The following is a 22,194-nucleotide window of genomic DNA, read 5'->3' on the forward strand; positions in this document are numbered from 1 at the left end:
GGAGTTGGACAGTTACAGTTGGAGACACAGCTACACTCAGAGCCACACGACCGAGTGGCAGTGGGTGAAAAGGAGTCGCTTCGGGAGAAGATCAGCAAACTCCTCTCCACCATCGGAGGAGGAAGAAGAATTAAGCCAACATCAAGAAGGCCGTTCGAAGCCGGCATCCCGCCCCGGGGAAAAACATCGGGAGATCATCGACTGTCCCTGGGCCATTGCCGAAACGAGAGGCCATCGACCCAACTTGGGAGAAGAAACAAAAAAATAAAACCCGAGAGAAGAAACCTTCCAGCCACTCTGGCTCGGGAAGAGACAAAAATTAAAACTGAAGGGACCTATATGGAGACCAGCCCAAGGCTCCTCTGACCAGGGTCGAGCTGACGATCCCCGACCCCGCCGACAACCAGAACCAGCCGGTGTCCAGCCGCCCCGACCTCCACCTCAGGAGAGAGGTGTGGCGCAGCTCACAGGGGTTCCACGATCCACGAGGAGACGGGGCGCCTGAAGGGATCAAAACACAGACTTGCTTTCAAAACCTGGCACTTCCTAGTTGGATTGGTGAGCATGTTTTTGGCCCTTCACAATCAGATCTAGATAGGTTTAAGGGGGTGGACTTAAGGGTACAATTAACATGAGTTGTCCCTCGATGTTCCGTGTGTTTCCTTATTTCATGGTGATCTTTGTAGAGTATAAGATGCCTGTATTTGCCTTAGTTAGTATTGTGTCATTATGATTTGTTTGTGTTTTTCTCTCCCATGTACTCCCTTATCTGCTTGCATTTGATTTATTTTTCCATATGCAATAAAATTTCATTTTGTTTCATCAAACTTGGTCTACAAGAGTTTTCTCTACATTGTAGTTCCTGCCCCAAAGCCCAGAGTATAGAATCTAAGGGGCGAGTGGGTCGAACCACTCAAGGTTTTACTGTGCAAGAGAGAGAGGCCTCTAGAGAGAGAAACCTCTGCGATCTAAAACCCCTTACACAGATAGGGTAGATAGAGAGAAACTATTTCCACTGGTTGGGGATTCCAAGCCTAGGGAGCACAGTCTAAAAATTGGAGCCAGACCTTTCAGGAGTGAAATTAGGAAATACTTCTACACACAAAGGGTGGTAGAAGTTTGGAACTCTCTTCTGCAAAAAAGTAGTATTCAGAGGAGTTTGTAGCCCGCATAGTACAAAGAAAATTTAGAGGGAACATTGGTCCCAAGGTGCTTACTTAACAGAGGTGTAAGGAAAAAAATGGACGTCAAGCCAAAGACAAAAATATTAGGAGGCATGACCATAGGAACATAGGAACAGAAGTAAGCCATTCAGCCCCTCGAGCCTGCTCAATCATTCAATGAGTAAATGGCTGATCTGCGACCTAACTCCATGGGCTAAAAATTGAGTAGCGCCCCATTTGGGACTCTAACTTAACGCCCTGGAAAAATTAGCACCCCCGCGCCAGAACTTGAGTGGTTGCGCCCCAAGAGGGAAATGGGGTGCTACTGGAAGCGCCCCGCATCACTCTTGGGGCGCTGCGAGTCAATATCGCGGCACTGCAGCATGTCACACCATGGTATTGCAGGCCTTCCTCCCCTTCTTAAAGAGGAGGGGCCTTGTGCAACGCGATCTGGGGCCCAGCTGTGCCCCCAGGGATCGGGAGAACCGGCAAAAGAGCCCGACACTCAAGAGAGGTGTCGCGCTCATGGAGCGCAGCCGGCACTCTGCGGGAGGGGGGGCGTTCAGGGAGCCGGGGACGGGAGCGCAGGCAGGTGCTGGCAGGCGGCCAACAACAAAAATGGCCGCTCCGCACCTCACCTTTAAATTGCACCTCCCCGGCCGCAGGTAGGCCCCCCGACCCCGTTGGACATAGCGTTCGGCGGTAAGTCAGGGGGGCGCTCCCAAAGATGACGTCATCGCCGGCGGCGCAGCATCGCAGGGTGCTACCGGTTAGCGCCGCCGCTAACATCCCGTTGAATTTCGTGGGAGGCGTGGGCGGTGCCGCGCCCGGGCGCTAGTTGCTTTGCTAAGTGCGCAAGGCCCCTCCCCTTTAAGAAGGGGAGGAAGGCCTGCAATACTGTGGCATGACGTGCTGCAGTGCCGCGATATTGACTCGCAGCACCCCAAGAGTGATGTGGGGCACTTCCAGTAGCACCCCATTTCCCTCTTGGGGCGTAACCACTCAAGTTCTGGCGCGGGGTGCTAATTTTTCCGGGGTGCTAAGTTAGTGCCCCAAATGGGGCACTACTCAATTTTCCCCCCATATCCCTTAATACCTCTGGTTAACAGAAAGCTATCAATTTCCGATTTAAAATTAACAATTAATCTAGCAATTCAGATCTTGCTTTATTTTTTTATCAAAAGGTATCGCTTGCAAAATGTATTCAGTTAAAAGGAAATAAAAGCATTATACATAAATTCAAAGTACAGTTCTTGACATATGCTGCACCATCTGATAAAAGTTCCAACCTGCATTAATGCATAAGATGTAGTCACAACTTTGCAGATTGTAAAAATAACCTTAAGGATACAACCTGTGCGTCAGATTTAGGAGTAAGTGCGCAGAATGCTCATTATTCCAGAAATGATACAGAAGGCGCTTTATCCCGTGTTTAACTCAAGCTGTACCTAACCCAGGACTTCTTAGTCTTGACACTGTGCACAAAGTGGAAAAATCTTCCATTACCCGGAATAGACCGCCTTCGTCTTGCAACCCCAAAACATGTTAAGGGGGAAAAAAAGGGTTATCTAAGCAAGATCATTAAATATGAAGATTCTTTCATGAGTGTAAAAGCCTGGAGTATTGCATTTACTGCTGAATTCTTTGGTCTTTCACAGGTAAAAATGATGGCTGTATTTAATGGTCCTGGATAAGCTGTTCTGTGGAAATCTTTTTGGTGCTCGTAAGTGGTACCTTCAAAAGAAAACTCTTTGGAATTGTGTTTTTTAATTCTGTATTTGCTGTGTCTGTTCTGCCTACTGATCATACTGTTTAGTACAGCTGAACGCACGCTATAATCCTGTCGAGTGATTTCACCCACGTTTAGCTGCACGGGCAAGAGTCAATGACATTTTGAATTGTATATTGTAGTTTCAACAGTTGGAATTCAGATTCTGGATTGAATTTCAGAAAAGCTTAATGTCAGACTTGATGTCAACTCTACTCATGTTTATATTTCTACCAATCACATTACTGAGCTGATTGAAAGAAATGTGTCTTTATTCTGCAGGGCAAGAGTTAAATTAAGACTGTTTAAATAACTATATTTGTAATGTGTTTGAATTGTTGTTATAAACAAGCAATATTTCTCAATTGCTGAATAACATTTTGAAGTTTAACCTATAGTGGACTGTAAACAGTGTGTGGGTGGTTGTTTCTTGTATATGGTGCTTCAAGATTTGAGACACGACTACAATAAACAAGTCATTTTAAGATTGCACTGATCCATGACTGGAGTCAGATCCCATCATGTGCAATAGGTCAGGAGGATTTTGTTATAACCAGACTTTAAAATAATACTGTAGTAATAAAAATACTTCTGAATCAAGAACAAATGGGCTTGGATAAAAAAAAGACAACATTGGCCCGTATTTTCCAATTGGAGGCTTCCAGCGTGCGGAGGCCTCTGATCCGGAAAAATCTACGGACTTACCCGAGGGCTCCCGAGGTGCGTATACTTCCGCTCCTGGGCCTCTCCAACTCGAAATGTGCAGGGCCCACGTAGCCCAGAGGTGCAGACAGTTCACAAGCGTCCCTGGGATCGTGTGGGCCATGGGGAGCCAATCAAAGAAGGGAATCTCCCTTCATACACTTGACAGATAGACCTGTCAAATATATGAATGGAGATCACCCCAAAAACACTAAAACATTAAATAAATTTTTTAAAAATCACTTTTTAAAAATGAGTTCAAAATATAATAAATTAAATATTTTAAACAAAAATTTAATTTTTTGAATAAATAATTAAAGTTTTTTATGGGGCTAAAAATAAACTTACCTTTCTTAAAGTATTTTTAAATGATAAACGAGTGAAAATTTTTTTTTTTTTTTTACTTTTTTCAACTCTTATCCTGGTAAAAGCAGGCCTTATACCTGCTTTTACCAGGCGTAAGATTTCTAGGGGTTTTCTGCGGGCGGAGATTCTCCAGAAAGCGGAACTATCTGCCTGCAGAGGCCCTTCTCTAGGGCAGGCGCAGGATCTGTCAAGAGCATCCTTGACAGATCGGAAATGCCGGTTTTCAGCCCATGCGCTGTGCATGCCTGAAACCAGCATTTCCGATATCCCTACGGGTGTGTACACAGCGCATCTCCACCCGTAGGGATCAGAAAATACGGGCCATTGTATCGGCTGCCCATTTTTAGTATGTAAAATTGACTGTAATTGATCATGATCAGAACCACTTTTAGAAATCAGTAAAAAGAATTTTCATTCACCATTCAGTATTGACAAGCTTATCAGATGAAATAGGTTTATTACGGGGCCAGACATTGTGAAGGAGCTGAATAACTTTCAACAGATAGGAATGTGGAAAATGGAGTTCTTTCCCCTTTTGCTAATGGGCACCTGATGGTTGTGCATGTGCTTCATATTTCCTGATGCTAATGTGCAGTTTCTCATATATATTAACATTAAAACCCAGCTGTTACTCCTTAGCATTCAAAATGATCTGCACAAATTAGCATGAGGGCTATTAATAATCTCCTCAACTGGCAACATAGAGCTTGGTGTTATCAGTACAGGAAATCAAGAGTATTCATTTATAATTCCTTGCCGACAAACATGACATCGTAACCCAGCTGGCTTAAAAATCTGAGCAAAGAGTGCTGTGATGAGAGCTGTAAGAAACAGCTGAGAAATATTTGGAACAGAAAAATGAAAATTCTGAATAACATCAGCAGTACAGCTTATTTTCTAATTAGAGTGCGCTCTGGATACAGCGCTGACAGGCAGCCTGAACACGATGGTACAAACACTGTTCATGCGTTACTCAAGAGCCCCACTCCAGAGATGAGTACATAATCTAGGCTGACAATTTAATGCAGTACTGATGGAATGTTATATTAGCAGAGTTACCGGCCTAGAAATTCGGTGGGGTTAGCGCCCAATTAGAGGCGTTAGAGGGCCTTGCGCCGGAATTATAGCCGCGATCGAAATTGCGTTGGGTCCTACCATCGGCGTTAGCCGGTAGTGCTGCGTCGGCACCGATGACGTCATCGGTGTGCGCAGCGTCCCGGTTGCCGTGGTAACGCGGCCGGACGCCCAAATTCAGTTGCGGCCGCCTCGCCCGTGGCAGCCGCAACCAACGATTGTTCAACGGGATGTTGCAGCACGTAGCGCCGGCGCATTAAGGTGGAGCGGCGGCCGGCCGCTTTCCCGGCGGCCGCCTGCCCGCACCTCCCTCCCCGGACTCCTCCACCACCCCCCCGCGGCACTGATGTGTGTGGCCCGCGAGCCCGGCGCTTCTCCGAGGTGCCGGGCTCATTTGTCGGGCGAATCGACCGGTCAGTGGTCGGCTGCAGGCAGCTCCTCCTTAACAGAAGGAGGAGGCCTGCAGTACCCCAGCCTGCCGCACCGCATCGGGTGCCGCAGCGGGGGATTAGCGCCGCAAACCTGCATTCAGCGCCCATAGCGAGGCGCTGAAACCCTCCATTAGCGCCCGCAGCCGTCTGGGCGCGGGGCAGCTGAATTTTTGGCAGGCGCAGCGGCAATTATCGCGGGCGCAAAATTTCGGGCGCAAAAGCCCTGGCGGAGGCAAACCTAATTTCTAGGCCACCGTCTTTTAGATGAGACGTTAGACCAAGACGTTAAACATCTGCCTGCTAAGTTGGATGTAAAAGATCCCATCGCACTACTTGAAGAACAGAAAAGGAGTTCTCCCAGTGCCCTGGCCAGTATTTAGCCCTAACCAACACCAGCATTTATCTTATTGCCATTTTTGGTACCTTGCTGTATGCAAATTGATTGACATGTTTGCCTACAAAACAACAGTGACTACACTTCAAAAGCACTTAATTGGCTGGGAAGTGTTTTGGGGCACCCTGAGTGAAAGGCACTATATAAATGTAAGTTCTATTTTCTATGTACATTATACTAATGGGGAATACAAAAAGAAAATACTGCAGATGCTGGAAATCTGAAATAAAAACAAAATGCTGGAGATACTCTGACGAAAGCGCATCGACCTGAAATGTTAACTCAGTTTCTCTCTTCACAGATGCTGCCTGACCTGCTGAGTATCTCCAGCATTTTCTGTATATACTAATACGGAATATGGGTTAGAAGTGGGCTGGATCAACTTGGTTCCTCTATAATCCAAAATGTGAGGGTGCCAGTCAGTTCCTTTTTGTAACCTCTAGATGGCACCTTCACTTGTCAGTCTCCTGTGTTAATTGTTTCTCGTTCTCTGGTGTTAATTGTTCCTAACCCTGTGTTAATTTTTAATCAGCCTGTTAGCTGTTTATAGTTGGCACCTGGTTTTCTTGGTATATAAGTTCTGTTGTTGTTTCACTCAGTGCTCAGTCCTCACTAGGGTGAACCAGGGAGTTAGTCTTGACAATGTTCCTTGTCTTGACTAGGTTCTCTGTGTGACTAGCCTTTCCTCTATGGCAGCTTGCCTTCACAAGCTGGCTGCCATAGTTCTCTTGAGCTATGTATCTAAGTCTGTGTTCTAGTTCTCTCGAGTTATGTATCTAAGTCTGTGCCATAGTTCTCTCGAGTTATGTATCTAAGTCTGTGTTCTAGTTCTCTCGAGCTATGTACCTAAATCTGTGTTCTAGTTCTCTCGAGCTATGTATCTAAGTCTGTGTTCTTGTCTCTGGATTTAAGATGTATTTAAGTCTTGTTCTGTTGAGCTGCTTGTCTTGGTAAGGTGCTGTTTGGACTAGCGTGTTGCTATGTGGGAGCCGTTGGATCTTGTCTTGAGTCTTGCATTGGTAAGCCGATTACCCTTGGGGTAGCTTGTCTGGAGTTGTGTCTCGGCAAGCCGTTTGCTCCTTGTGGTAGCTTGTCGCAAGCTCAGTATAGACAAGTGGGCTTCCTCGTGGAAGCTGTCCTGAGTTCCTATCTTGACTAGCCGTCTTGTAACTTGTCTCTAGTTCTCTTGTCTCTAGTTCTTATGTATATTGCTGTGTCCCTTGTGTTAATTTGGTTATGTGTGAATCTAGTAAAGTTCAAACAAAGTACTTGTATATTTGTCTCTTGTCTGGTTTCTGCACTTGGGTCCAGAACCTACCTTTGCCCGGAGAGCACGGCCTTGTATTTATACGGCCCCGTGGCTCCCCAACCCTGACACAAAAAAGTAGTAACGTGAGATTAGAAGTAAATGCTTTTAAGTAATATGGTGCAGCAAACATGGGTGCTAAGGTCACTTGGTTTCATTTTATTTTGAAAGGCTGAAAACAAAAACAGGAAACTAAGTATCAACTTGAAACAGATGAGAGGTTTTCTTTAGGGATGTTAAAAGAAACCAAAAGGTTTAAATAGATGACTGAAATACCAAACATTGAAAATTGAGGCTGTGTCATGAAAACCACACAGAGCAAGTTTTACTCCCACGGAGTTGTCGAAGTTCATCACAGACTGATCTCACAGTTCAAAAGTTTAGGATTTTCTAAGAGGCAGAACTATATTGGATGCATGTGATTTACACATAGGTTTTATACAGTGACTACATTATGGCTGTATTATAAGATGGCACCACACACTTGATGAATTTTTGACTTTACAGCCTGGGTGTTAAGCACCACCTGGGTGGTGAAGATCGCATGCCTGTTACAGAACCTGCTTGATTTTCGTTCCATTAATTTAAATAAAAGGAAAATCACGTGTGTTTTGTCCTGGTCTGTGATGATCGCTGCTAGATCTTCCCCTCTATGCTCCACACAGACAATGCTTAACGTTTAGGTGGTGAAGATGAAAATGTACCCCTTGATCTCATAAATTTAGCAAGTTAATCTTGAATAGTCTATGGAGATATTCTTTAAACTCGATTGAACATTAAAACATTGTTGTTTTAAAAATTTCTCTTTCAATAAGATAGTAGTCAACAAGGAGGTTTGCCTGTACTAAATGGTATATACTTCAATGCAAGGAGTATAGCGAACAAGGCAGATGAGCTGAGGGCACAGGTAGATACTTGGGACTATGATATTATAGATATTACAGAGACATGGCTGAAAGAGGGGCAGGTATGACAGCTCAACATTCCTGGTTACAGGATTTTCAGACGGGATAGAGAGGGAGGTAAAAAGGGAGGGGGGGGTCGCGGTATTGATTAAAGAAACTATTACAGCTGTGCGGATGGATGATATGTTGGAGGGATCATCAAACGAGGCCATATGGGTCGAATTGAAAAACAAAAAAGGGGCGATCACACTGGGAGTGTACTATAGACCCTCAAGTACTCAGAGGGAGATAGAAGAGCAAATATGTAGACAAATTTATGAGAAGTGCAAAAATTATAGGGCAGTAATAGTAGGGGATTTTAACTACCCCAATATTAACTGGGATAAAATTAGTGTGAAGGGTATAGAGGGTGAGGAATTCCTAAAATGCATCCAGGAGAACTTTTTTAGCCAGTATGTAGCAAGCCCAACAAGAGAAGGGGCGGTTCTGGACTTAGTTTTAGGGAATGAAGCTGGGCAGGTAGATGGCGTATCAGTGGGGGAGCATTTTGGTGCAAGTGAGATTTAAGGTAGTTATGGAAAAGGACAAGGATAGACCAGGAATAAAAATTCTAAATTGGGGAAAAGCAGATTTTGTTAAGCTCAGAGGGGATTTAGCCATAGTGGGAAAGAAACAGCTACTTGAAGGTAAATCAGTGTCAGAGCAGTGGGAGGCATTCAAGGAGGAGATCCGGAGGGTTCAGACCAAATATGTGCCCTTAAAGAAAAAAGGTGAGACTAACAAATCTAGAGCCCCTGGATGTATAGGGACATACAGGGTAGGATAAAGAAAAAAAGGGAGGCGTATGACAGATACCGAGGGCTAAATACTCCAGAATCTTTAGAGGAGTACAGAAAGTGCAGGGGTGCAATTAAAAAGGATATTAGGAAAGCAAAAAGAGAGGGCATGAAAAATTCTTGGCAAGTAAAATCAAGGAAAACCCCAAAATGTTTTACAAATATATTAAGAGTAAGAGGATAACTAAAGAAAGGGTAGGGCCTATTAGAGATCATGAGGGTAATCTGTGTGTGGAGGCGGGAGACATCGGTAGGGTTCTTAATGAACACTTTGCGTCTGTTTTCACAAAGGAGAGGGGCGAAGCAGACATTGCTATCGGGGTGGGGGGGGAGGTGTGTGAAATCTTAGATGAAATAAACATAGTGAGAGAGGAAGTATTAAGGGGTTTAGCAGCTTTAAAAGTGGATAAATCCCCAGGCCCGGATGAAATGTATCCCAGGCTGTTAAGCGAAGCAAAAGAGGAAATAGCAGAGGCCCTGACCATCATTTTCCAATCCTCTCTGGCTTCAGGTGTGGTGCTGGAGGACTGGAGGACTGCTAATGTGGTACCCTTGTTTAAAAAGGAGAAAAGGATAGACCGAGTAATTACAGGCCAGTCAGCCTAACCTCGGTGGTGGGAAAATTATTGGAAAGTATTCTGAAGGACAGGATAAATCTTCATTTAGAAAGACACGGATTAATCAAGGATAGTCAGTACGGATTTGTTAAGGGAAGGTCGTGTCTGACAAACTTGATTGAATTTTTGAGGAGGTAACAAGGAGGGTAGATGAGGCTGGTGCGTTTGATGTAGTGTATATGGACTTTAGCAAGGCTTTTGATAAGGTTCCACATGGCAGACTGGCGATGAAGTTAAAAGCCCATGGGATCCAGGGCAAAGTGTCAAGTTGGATTCAAAACTGACTCGGAGGCAGGAAGCAGAGGGTAATGGTTGATGGGTGTTTTTGTGACTGGAAGGCTGTTTCCAGTGGGGTTCCGCAGGGCTCAGTACTAGGTCCTTTGCTTTTTGTGGTATATATCAATGATCTAGACTTGAATATAGGGGGTATGATTAAGAAGTTTGCAGATGATACTAAAATCGGCTGTGTGGTTGATACTGAAGAAGGAAGCTGTAGACTGCAGGAAGATATCAATAAATAGGTCAGGTGGGCAGAACAGTGGCAAATGGAATTCAATCTGGAGGAATGTGAGGTGATGCATTTGGGGAGGGCTAACAAGGAAAGGGAATACACATTAAATGGTAGGACACTGAGTAGTGTAGAGGAACAAAGGGACCTTGGAGTGCATGTCCACAGATCCCTGAAGGTAGCAGGCCAGGTAGATAATGTGGTTAAGAAGGCATACCGAATGCTTGCCTTTATTAACCGTGGCATAGAATACAAGAGCAGGGGGGTTATGCTTCAACTGTATAAAACACTAGTTAGGCCTCAGCTGGAGTACTGCGTGCAGTTCTGGTCACCACATTACAGGAAAGATGTGATTGCACTAGAGAGGGTACAGAGGAGATTTACAAGGATGTTGCCGGGAGTAGAGAATCTTAGCTATGAGGAAAGACGGGATAGGCTGGTATGATAGCAAAATACTGCGGATGCTGGAAATCCAAAATAACAACAGAAATTGCTGGAAAAACTCAGCAGGCCAGGCAACATCCGTGGAGAGAGAAATAGAGTCAACGTTTCAGGTCGAAACCCTTCGTCAGGACTGAAAAAAACAGTAAATGAAACAGCACCTCATCTTCCGATTAGGCACTTTACAGCCTTCCGGAATCAATATCGAGTTCAACAATTTCAGATCACAACCTCGGCCCCTATTACATTTTTACATATATTTTTTATCCTCACCTTTATTTTGTGCCCTTCCCCCTTTTTTCTCTCCCACATGGCAGCTGTCTTCATTCTGCCAGCGCATTTCACACCTAATCTAGCGCTGTCTTTTGTCTCTTTACTAGTCCTATCACCATCTCATCTCGTTTTGAGTACCTCTTAATGTCTCTTCACTTCTCTTTTGTTCTTTCATCCCCATTTCCCAGCCCCCAAACTGGCCTTTTAATCTGTTTCATTTCCTGTGTTTTTTCAGTCCTGACGAAGGGTTTCGACCTGAAACGTTGACTCTATTTCTCTCTCCATGGATGTTGCCTGGCCTGCTGAGTTTTTCCAGCATTTTCTGTTGTTATTCTGGATAGGCTGGGTTTGTTTTCTTTGGAACAGAGGAGGCTGAGGGGAGATCTTATTGAGGTCTATAAAATTATGAGGGGCCTAGATAAAGTGGATAGAAAGGACCTATTTCCCTTAGCAGAAGGGTCAAAAAACAGAGGGCACAGATTTAACGTAATTGGGGGAAGGTTTAGAGGGGATTTGAGGAGAAATTTCTTCACCCAGAGGGTTGTGGGGGTCTGAAACTCACTGCCTGAAAGGGTGGTAGAGGCAGGAACCCTAACCACATTTAAAAAGTACTTGGATGTGCACTTGGGATGCTGTAACCTGCAGGGCTATGGACCAAGAGCTGGGAAGTGGGATAGCTCTTTGTTGGCCGGCACGGACATGATGGGCCGAAATGGCCTCCTTCCGTGCTGTAACTTTCTATGATTCTATGATTCTATAAACAACTTGTAGAATTTAGTGTTTATCTTTCTGCAGTCTTCTCATTAGAGCTTTAACAGTATGCTTATATCTTCAGACACTGCAACTAAGCTCTGCAATTATGATCATCAACTTTTATCTGGGCAACTTTATGTCACATGGAATATAGAACCAAGACGGGTAGATGGAGTTAAGATACAGATCAGCCATGATTTAATTGAATGGCGGAACAGGCTTGAGGGGCTGAATGGTCTACTCCTGTTCCTGTGTTCTACATGACAGAAAGAGGGAGTATTTTTCAACATGATGATCCCAAACCAGGGACATAGTTGACTGGAAGAGAGAGTTTAACTGAAAAAATCTGTTTTACAGAGGTAGTACACTCCACGTATTTTTGAAAATGTACTTGTGACCAAACTTTATCATTTGAGTTCCTTGCAGTTTCCACCAGAGTCAGTGGAAAACAGAAGTCAACGGTCTGGTCATTTAGAGCAAGTATTACAACTGATGTTTGAAGGTTAATAAGTTAAAAAGGATTGGTCATTCTATATGCATAATTCCATAGACTGGAGTAATTTTCTGACTGATCGTTGGCAGCGTGGAACCTCATGTACCACCAGTGCATATCTGGTAACAGAGGATGCCATGTCCATAATTTTACAACACTGCTGGCCGGTGAGTTTCATAAGAACATAAGAACATAAGAATTAGGAGCAGGATTAGACCATACGGCCCCTTGAGCCTGCTCCGCCATTCAATAAGATCATGCCAGTGCCAGCCTGTACTCGGAACATTTAGCCTACCATGTGGTCTTGTTGGGAATAGACAATTGACAAGAAGATAATGAACAAATGGTGCAAGTGGTCCCTCTTACAACTGATAAAAGTGTCTTGAGACAGGGCTCACTTAGCTCTCACAACACCAGATTCCTCCATTTTGAGTATAACTCTAACCTTGACCCAAGTCTGACCTTTTTTCTCATGTGCAATAACTCACATTCCCAGGCTTATCCTTACATATCTGCAATATTTTCATGTGAATGTGTGTGACTTTTTACTCTGTTTTAATGTTTCCCAGGTTAAGGAATACTTAACAGCTACTTTGTTGCTCATCTCTGAACTCTCCAATCCTTTTCATGTTTTCTTCATCTCTGCAGTAACTTTCCCCAGTTACAGAAAACACAAAAGTAAACACCAGTGCTTCAATGAATAAGACATTCCGGCCTAGAAATTCAGTTGGCGCCGCGCCAGGGCTTTAGCGCCGGAAATTTAGCGCCGGCGCTAAGTCCCCCTGCGCGCGCCAAAAATTCAGTAGCGCCGCGCCCAAACGGCTGCCGGCGCTACAGGAGGGTGTCAGCGCCTCGAAATGGGCGCTGACTGCCGCATTGCGGCGCAATTCCGGCGCTGCGGCACCCGATGCGGTGCGGCAGGCTGGGGAAGTGCAGGCCTCCTCCTTCAGTTAAGGAGGAGCTGCCTGCACCCGCCCGCTGGCCGTTGAAATCTTGAAAAAAATGAGCCCGGCACCTCGGAGAAGTGCCGGGCTCGCAGGCCAGACGCATCTGTTCTGCGGGGGGGGGGTGGAGGAGTCCGGGGAGGGAGGTGCGGGCAGGCGGCCGGCGGGAAAGTGGCCGGCCACCGCGCGACCTTAATGCGCCGGCGCTAACTCGCGTAGGACTCTGCTGAAACATCGTTAGTTGCGGCTGCCACGGGCGAGGCGGCCGCAACTCAATTTTGGCGTTGGGGCCCGTCACCACGGCAACCGGGACGCTGCGCACACCGATGACGTCATCGGTGCCGGCGCAGCGCAACCGGTCTAACGCCGATGGCAGGGCCCCACTGAATTTACAAACCGGCCATAACTCCGGCGCTAGGCCCTCTAGTGCCTCAAATGGGGCGCTAACCCTACTGAATTTTCAGCCCTCCGTGTCATGTTGCTCCTTACAGCTATAAACCAGTAAACTAAGACTGTAAATATTTAGATTTGAAAACTCGATTTAATTTCAACATCACAACTTCAAAAGCATATTGAAAAAAACCTCATAAAATAGTTATAGGTCACAAAGTGGATATTATTATGGAATATGATCTCGAAACACCAGGAACAATCCTGGGAAATCCAACAGCAGCAACAACAACTTGTACTTACATAGCACCTTTAATGTAGTAAAACGTCCCAAGGCTTCACAGGAGTTTTATAAAACAAAATTTGATATCGAGCCACAAAGGAGACATTAGGGCAGGTGACCAAAAGCTTGGTCAAAGAGGTAGATTTTAAGGAGTGTCTTAAAGGAGGAACGAGAGGTAGAGAGGCGGAGTTGTTTAGGGAGGGAAATCCAGAGTTTAGGGCCTAGGCAGCTGAAGTCACGGCTGTGGTGTATGTAACCTGTTCCACCTTAAGAGAACTTAAGCCTGTTCCACCTTAAGAGATGTACTACTTTCTCTGGCTGCTGTATACGTAATACCGGTGGTGACCACCGGTATATAAGTACTGTGTAGTGATATTGCTGTTAGTATAGCCCTGACCTCCAACTAGTAAAGATCTGTTGAAACGTTATTCTTGTAGTCTGTGTCAGTAATTAATCTTAAATACAACTAGAACACACAGACTTAACAGTGGCGACGAGTCTGATTCTTACCCTGCGGCAGTTTATATCCACGGCGGCTTCGTCCACAGAACGGGCGTCGAAGAGAGGCATCCACCCTCATCACCCTGCTGGAAGACACGTCGCGCGGCAGGCATCGAGAACCCGGAGTACAGAAGATATCCTGAACTCGAAGCCTCCATCAGCGGCAGTCAGCTATCTTCCTTCTACCTCGGTGGTGGGTAAGCCGGTCAGCGATGCGAGCAGAAAGTCGGCCGCGTTGGCTGTACAGACGGGGAGGGAAGACGGAGGAATAAGGGTGGTGAGATCGATCGCGACCGGAGATAAGGGCCGGGCCGCATTCGGGCTGAAAGGCGCAGCGCGGGGACATCGATCGCGGCTGGTGATAAGGGCCGGGCCGCATTCGGGCCAAAAAGGCGCAGAGTGTGGGGCGACTGAAGGCGCGAGAGCCGCGGTGAAGGCGAACGCAGCCGGTACTAATAACCGGGCTGCAAGAAGGGCTGTGAGGCGCGACATCGGGGAAGCGCGAATGCCCGAGGGAGCCGCGGTGAAGCGGAGACAGCGTCGGGGAATTACTAACCGTTGGGAAAGGGGAGCAGCAGCGGCACGCCAAACGCCATTGCAGCCAGCGGGTGAAGAAGGCGAGCGCGGGAAAGACCGCCAAGCGCGGGAAACCGCCATTTTGTAGGCGGAGGACGAAGACAAGAGCGGGAAGCCGCCATCTTGGAAAAAGGGAAATCACAAAAAAAAAATTGCAACAATGCCTAAACATGGGAACATTAATACCTTTGATAGCGACATCGAAGATTGGGCCACGTATGTAGAACGCATACAAAATTATTGTAAAGCAAATAAAATCCCAGATGATGAGAAAGCACTAACTTTATTAAACTTAATGGGTGCGAAGACATACAGGCAATTGAAACACCTTTTATCACCAGATGAACCGGCGGAGAAGACGTTCGAGGAGATTGTTACTGTCCTGAGAAATCATCTAAACCCCACGCTGCTGATGCTAGCGGAACGATTTAAATTTTACAGCAGAAAGCAGCTGAAAGATGAAAGCAATGCTGAATATTTAATGGAATTGCGTAAGCTAGCAAAGTACTGTCAGTTTGGAACGGGACTAACAGATGCACTAAGAGATAAATTTGTGTGTGGATTATTAAAAGAAGATACACAAAAACGACTGCTCGAGGAGAATGAGCTGACGCTTGAGAAAGCGGTCACTATGGCAGCATCACACAAAGCCGCAGTGAGAGGCACGGCAGTAATGCAGCTACGGTCACCGGAACTCAGTACAAATCAATTGGTTTTGAGTACTGTAAAATGTTATCGTTGTGGAAAGACAACGCACGATCAGAACCAGTGTTGGTTTAAAAACCAAGAATGCAGAACGTGTGGCAGGCTTGGCCACATAGCTACAGTATGCCGGTCAGGAAAGAAGACCAGCAACAAAAAGTCACCGCAAGGGAAATACATAAAGGTACACAAGGTGACAAAGAACAGTTTGAATGAACAGAAGTCAGATTCAGGCGCCAGCAGTAATGAACTGGGTAGCTGAAGAGTACACAACGTTGGTAAGGATGCAGATCTCCAGACAATTTGGGTCACTCTTCAGATAGCAGGAGTCCAAGTAAAGATGGAATTGGACACTGGATCGGCATTGACGGTCATGAATAAGAAAGATTACAAAAGGTTATTCCAACATATTCCCCTACGGGATACGGAGATTATATTGAAAACATACACGGGGCAAAGAGTGTACCCCATCGGAAAGATAGAGGTAAAAGTGGTCCACAAGGGCAAAGAAAGCCAAGTAATGGACTTATATGTGCTACCTGAAGGAGGTCCACCACTACTGGGACGGGAGTGGATTAGGAAAATGAATATGGACTGGCACTCCTTAAAGGCACTAACGGTAGATTCCGAGGAAACAGATGTCAAACCTAAACGATTGTCCAGAATATTGGATGATGCTAAAGAGGTGTTCCAGCAGGGACTGGGAACACTGAGAGGAATTACGGCAAACATCAAGATTGATGAACATGCACACCCAAAATTTTTCAAAGCCAGACCGGTACCCTATGCAATACGACCTGCTGTAGAAGCGGAACTGGAAGCACTAGAACGTTCAGGTGTACTGTCTAAGGTAGATTGGAGTGAGTGGGCTACACCCATTGTTCCCGTTATGAAACGTCCTTCGAGCAACAAGCCAGGAGAACCAGGGAAGGTTCGCATCTGTGGAGACTTCAAGATCACCGTTAATCCGGTGCTTCACACGGTGCAGTATCCGCTTCCGCGGATTGAGGATATTTTTGCTTCGTTGTCTGGCGGGAAACACTTCACCAAGATAGACCTGGAGCAGGCGTACTTGCAGATGGAGGTTGAAGAAGAGTCACGCCAGTACCTCACGATCAACACGCATAGAGGTTTGTACCGGTATAATAGGCTGGTTTTTGGAGTGGCATCGGCTCCAGCAATTTGGCAGAGGGCCATGGAGCAGGTATTACAGGGAATTCCAGGCACACAATGTTACCTGGACGATATTCTGATTACAGGAGATGGTGAGGAAGAACACCTCGCAAACTTGGAACTGGTGCTCAACAGACTGAAAGAGTATGGACTTCGAGTTAATCGGCAGAAATGTGAGTTCTTTCAGAAGCGGATCTCGTACTGTGGTCATGTCATTGACCGGGAGGGGCTTCATAAGTCTCCTGACAAGATAGAGGCAGTTGTAAAGGCTCCCGCTCCGGATAATGTCTCTCAGTTGAGGTCATTTCTAGGATTGATTAACTATTACCATAAGTTTCTACCGAATCTATCCACGGTACTGCACCCGCTGAACGCTCTTTTACAGAAGGGGGTACCATGGGAATGGAGTGAAAACTGTAAGAAGGCATTTCGCAAAAGCAAAGAATTGATCACCTCAGAGGAAGTGTTGGCTCACTTCAACCCGACACTGCCTATTCGGTTGGCTTGTGATGCTTCTCCATATGGTATTGGGGCAGTACTCTCACACAAGTTGCCAAATGGCACGGAAAGGCCAGTCACGTTTGCATCCAGATCATTGACCTCCGCTGAGCGCAACTATGCGCAGATCGATAGGGAGGCTCTCAGCCTTGTATGGGGAGTGAAGAAGTTTAATCATTACCTGCAGGGCCAAAAATTCACACTTCTGACAGACCATCAGCCGTTGGTATCCATTTTTAACCCTAAGAAGGGTGTTTCGGTGATGACAGCACAGAGACTCCAGAGATGGTCCCTTTTCCTAGGGGCACATCAATATCAAATAGAATTCAAAGGTACAAAGCAGCATGGCAATGCTGATGGGCTGTCGCGCCTGCCACTACCTGAAGAAGAGACGACGAAAGTTGACCCTGTTGAGTTATTTCATTCGACCATCATCGAGTGTTTACCAGTCACCAATGCAAGTATTGAAAGAGAAACCAGGAACGACCCGACACTGTCCCGAGTCTACGAGGTGACAGTGAAGGGATGGCCAACACATGGTGATCCTCTGTTACCGGCATTCTCGGCAAGGCGAGACCAGCTGTCCGTCTGCCATGGTACTTTGATGTACGGGACAAGAGTGATTATTCCTCCCAAGTTAAGGGAAAGAGTTCTAAAGGAAGTGCATGAAGGTCATCTGGGGGGAGTTAAGATGAAAAGTCTTGCTAGGGCTTATGTATGGTGGCCGGGTATTGACCAACAGATAGAGGAGTTGACGAAAAGCTGCGCTGGGTGCCAAAAAGTGCAAAATGCACCTCCGATCGCACCGCTACACCCATGGGAATGGCCTTCAGCCCCATGGCAACGCGTACATATTGACTTTGCTGGTCCATTCATGGACTCCATGTTCCTAATTGCGGTGGATGCACATTCCAAATGGCCAGAAGTGATCAAGATGAATACCACTACTTCAGAAAAGACAATTGCGGTGTTAAGAACAATATTCGCAAGGAACGGATTGCCAGAACAGATATGTTCGGACAACGGACCACAGTTCGTGTCGGAAGAATTCCAAAAATTCTTAAAGAAGAATGGGGTGAAACATTATACCTCTGCCCCATATCATCCGGCGACAAACGGGTTGGCCGAGAGATTTGTCCAAACATTCAAAAAGGCAATAAAGGCCATGAACGATGATCAGATTCCGCTGCAACACAAGGTGGACAATTTCCTAATGGCATATCGAAACGCCGCTCATGCAGTAACTAACCAAAGTCCTGCCATGATGTTTTATAACAGGAGGTTGCGGTCCAGGTTGGACCTGTTAAAACCAAATGTGCGGAGGGAAGTGGAAAACAAACAGTTCCGGCATATTAATAACAAGACCACTCGAAGTTTCGACGTAGGACAACCAGTGTTGGCAAGGGACTATGGAAACGAAAAATGGCAGTCCGGAACAATTCGGGCCAGACAAGGACCTCTGATGTACACAGTAGATATTGGTAACAATGTGATAAGGCATCATGCGGATCAACTGGTAGAATCGAGAGCAAGGGTCGAACCCATGGTTGCGACAGAGACAACTGTGGAAGACGTTAATGAACCTGAAGCATCTACCTCGGCAGGGAATGTACCTGACGATGACGTCCAATACATAGGAAACCAACTAGAGGAGTCACCTCAGCAACAAGAATCAGAGACCACTGAAAGGCGTTATCCAACCCGAATCAGAAGGCCTCCTGAGAGACTGAACCTTTGAACTGTTTATACCTGAAGTTATATATGTATATATGTTATTATGTTATGTTAAATGGGGATATGACTGTTAAGCTAAAAAGGGAGGATTGTGGTGTATGTAACCTGTTCCACCTTAAGAGAACTTAAGCCTGTTCCACCTTAAGAGATGTACTACTTTCTCTGGCTGCTGTATACGTAATACCGGTGGTGACCACCGGTATATAAGTACTGTGTAGTGATATTGCTGTTAGTATAGCCCTGACCTCCTACTAGTAAAGACCTGTTGAAACGTTATTCTTGTAGTCTGTGTCAGTAATTAATCTTAAATACAACTAGAACACACAGACTTAACAACGGCCACCAATGGTTGAGCTCAAGAGGCCAGAATTAGACGAGTGCAGATATCTCAGGGGTTATAGGCCTGGAGGAGATTACAGAGATAGGGAGGGGCGAGGCCTTGGAGGGATTTGAAAACAAGGATGAGAATTTTAAAATCAAGACGTTGCTTAAGTGGCAGGCAATGTAGGTCAGCGAGCACAGGGGTGATGGGTGAACGGGACTTGATGTGAGTTAGGACACAGGCAGCCGAGTTTTGGATGACCTCAAGTTTACGTGGGAGGCCAACCAGAAGTACATTGGAATAAGTCAAGTCTAAAGCTAACAAAGGCATGGATGAGGGTTTCAGCAGCAGATTGGCTCAGGCATGGGCAGAAATGGGCGATGTTATGGAGGTGGAAATAGGTGGTCTTAGTTATGGCATGGATGTGTGGTCGGAAGGTCATTTCAGTGTCAAATATGACACCAAGGTTGCGAACAGTGTGGTTCAGCCTCAGACAGATGCTCGGGAGAGGGATGATTGTTAGGGAATGGAGTTTAAATCAGAGGAAATTTCTGCTCATCTAGTACTGGATGTCAGACAAGCAGTCTGACAATTTAGAGAGAGTGGAGGGGTCGAAAGACGTGGGGTTTCGTCAATGTAATAAAAATGCAATTTGACATAGCCAGTCACCACAAACCAGTGGGTTTAATTAGAAACAGGCAGCTGGGGAATTTAATTTCAGTTAATTAATGAATGGAAAAGGAGGAGGAGTAGCCCTGATAATAAAGGATGACATAAGGACAGTACAGAGAAAGAATCTCAGCTCGGAAGATCAGGAAGTAGAATCAGTACGGGTGGAGATAAGGAATAACCAGGGGCCAAAAACACTGGTAGGAGTAGTATATAGACCCACCTAACAGTAGCTAAACTGTTGGACAGAATATTAATCAAGAAATAGTAGGAGCTTGCAACAAAGGTAATGCAATAACCGTGGGGGACTTCAATCTTCATATAGACTGGACAAATCAAATTGGCAAAGGTAGTCTGGAGGACGAGTTCATGGAATGCATTCGGGACTGTTTCCTAGAACAATACATCATGGAACCAATCAGGGAACAGGCTATTTTAGATCTTGTATTGTGTAATGAGACAGGGTTAATTAGCAATCTCATAGTAAAGGATCCTCTGGGGCATAGTGATCATAATATGATAGAATTTCATGTTAATTTTGAGAGTGACTTGCCTAAGTCCGAAACTAGAGTCTTAAACTTAAATAAAGCCAATTACATAGGTATAAGGGATGAGTTGGCTAAGGTAGATTGGAAAAATAGATTGAAAGGTATGGCGGTAGATAAGCAGTGGCTAGCATTTAAAGAAATATTTCATAATTCTCAACAAAAATACATTCCATTGTGAAACAAAACTCCATGGGAAAAGTGATCCAACCGTGGCTAACTAAAGAAGTTAAGGATAGCGTTAGATTGAAAGAAGAAGCTTATAATGTTGCAAAGAATAATAGTAACCCTGAGGATTGGGAGAGTTTCAGAAACCACCAAAAAATTTATAAAAAGGGAAAAAATACAATGAGAGAAAACTAGCAAGAATATAAAAGCAAATTGTAAGAGTTTCTACAAGTATGTAAAAACGAAAAGAGTAGCAAAAGTAAACATTGGTCCCTTAGAGGCTGATACAAGAGAAATTATTATGGGGAATAAGGAAATGGCAGAAATGTTAAACAAATATTTTGTATCTGTCTTTATAGTAGAAGACACAAAAAGCATACCAAAAATGTACACTCTTGGGAGCCGCAAGCCTACATTTCGTTGTACTGCACTTGTGCACTAACAATGACAATAAAGTTGATTATGATGATTATGATTATGATTATGAAGGGTCTAATGAGGGCGAGGAACTTAACATAATTAATATAAGTAGAAAAAATGTACTAGAGAAACTAATGGGACTAAAAGCCGACAAATCCCCTGTACCTGATGGCCAACATCCTAGGTGTAGGGTTCTCAAAATTCCCACAATCCCCAAAGTTATTAATATAGGGACCCTGAAGGACGAAGTTATAAGGGAACCCTAAACAAAATGGCTTCTGGACCTCGTGGCAGAAGCCTGCCAGAGCAGGGCCCTGCAAAAATGGCAGGTCAATTCAAAAGGGCTTTTGAAAACCCTGACATGCCTGGGCCTTTGAAAGACTTGTTATTTCTGAAAGCCAGACAAGTAGACAATGCAGAATACGCATTCTTAATCAACTCAGGAAAGACTTAATCTTGAACCCGTCAAACCTTAGCATAAATAATCGCTTATAGTTTAAACTGGCTACCGAGCCAGGAAGATACCGATTCACATTATGAATAACAATCACCGAGACATTAAAGAGCATTTAGCAAAGGGGCAACCACCCAAAAAGCAGTTAAGGTGAACGACTATAATCACTTTAATGAGCCCGCCAAAAATCGGACAAGGAACTAACCCTGATTTGGCGCGCAGATAACAACCTCTGAAGTAGTATAATTGTAGGCCCACCGGTAAACAAAGCGGACGAATGAAGCAGGGGTAGAAGAAGAAGAAGCAGATGAAGGCGGGCCGATGAAAGGCAGAGAAGGGCAGTGTGGAGAAGCGTTGGGGGATGAGCAGGCACAGGCTTCGGTCCAGAGATACTCGAAACTCGAAGAAGCCGATGACCACGAGCACTGCAGTAACAAAGGGCCGGGTAAACCATACCTTCGGATCATTACCACTGCACAGGTACTGATCTAGGCCACTGCGACCAAGCCAACACCGAAGACCACCAACCGAACCCCAACGCAACAAAACTTCGACGACCAGACCACCACCAGAGGAACAAAACCCAAAGTTTTCCAGTCTGCAAGGTAAAGTACCCAACAAAGACTTTACTCCCTGATGTAAGAAAAAGGAGGCTTACCATCAAGTAACTTTAAAGTAAGCTTTAAGTAACTTATAAACACACTATATACAAGAGAGGTCTTTACCATGCCTCTGGTAGAAGCCTCTTACAATACTGAACAGACCAGTATTTATACCAGTCCAAC

The 22,194-nt window shown here is 45.3% G+C and overlaps 1 protein-coding gene across 1 annotated transcript in view; it reads right to left on the minus strand.

Annotated features, from left to right (window-relative positions):
• The window catches only part of hrh1 (histamine receptor H1), a 65,178-nt gene that overhangs the window by 26,012 nt on the left and 16,972 nt on the right, over positions 1 to 22,194 (minus strand). The window lies entirely within an intron of this gene.

The sequence above is a fragment of the Somniosus microcephalus genome, chromosome 11 (assembly GCF_052327205.1).
Source record: "Somniosus microcephalus isolate GS21.2 chromosome 11, FLI_Smic_1.0, whole genome shotgun sequence".
Lineage (NCBI taxonomy): Eukaryota > Metazoa > Chordata > Chondrichthyes > Squaliformes > Somniosidae > Somniosus > Somniosus microcephalus.